Genomic DNA, 735 nt, shown 5'->3' with positions numbered 1-735 from the left:
AGGCGGCGCGGGGGCTCGGGGGCGGGGCTTAGGGAGGGTCACCTGGGACTGAGCGCGTGGGAAGCGGGGCCTGGCGGGGCCAGCCGGCGCTCTCGTGCGTGAGGGCGGGGCCAGCCAGTGCTCTGTGCGGGGGGCGGGGCCAACTAGTACACAGCATGGGGGCGGGGTCTGGGGCTTGGCACGTGGCGCTGGGCCCGTGGGAGGCGTGGCCGGGTATGGGGGGGGAAAAAAAAACCTGCCTGGCACGTGGCTCTCGGCGCGCGGGGGCGTGGCCTGGATATCGGCACGTGGCTCTAGGCGCGCGGGAGGCGGGGTCTGGGCGGGGAAATGTGGCTTTGGGGGCTAGTGAGGCGGAGTTTGGGGCGTGGAGGCGGGCGAGGAAGGGGGCTTCGAGGGCGCCTGGGTCTGGCAGGCGGGCCGGGTGGTGCTCTAGTCCACGGAGGGGTGCCTGGGGGGGTCTGAAGGAGGGACCTGGAGGCGAAGCAGGACCAGAGCCGCGGGATGGTGGGGGGAATGTTGCCGGGGCCGTGAGGGCGGGGCCAGGGAAGAGGGGCGGGGCCATCCACTGAGGGGCGGGGCCAGGACTGAGGGGTGCCCGAGTGCTGAGGCCGCTCCTGAGGCCCTTGGGAGCGTGCAGTTGCCCGGGGCCAGGTGGCCAGTTTGGGGGTCTGACGCTCCCACCGCGTCTCGGGCGGGGCCTGCCCGGCCACCGCTTCCCGGGGCCCCTCCGCAGTT

This window comes from Sorex araneus, chromosome 4 (genome assembly GCF_027595985.1).
Source record: "Sorex araneus isolate mSorAra2 chromosome 4, mSorAra2.pri, whole genome shotgun sequence".
In the NCBI taxonomy this organism is placed as follows: Eukaryota; Metazoa; Chordata; class Mammalia; order Eulipotyphla; family Soricidae; genus Sorex; species Sorex araneus.
Note: the sequence above shows the minus strand (reverse complement) of the source record.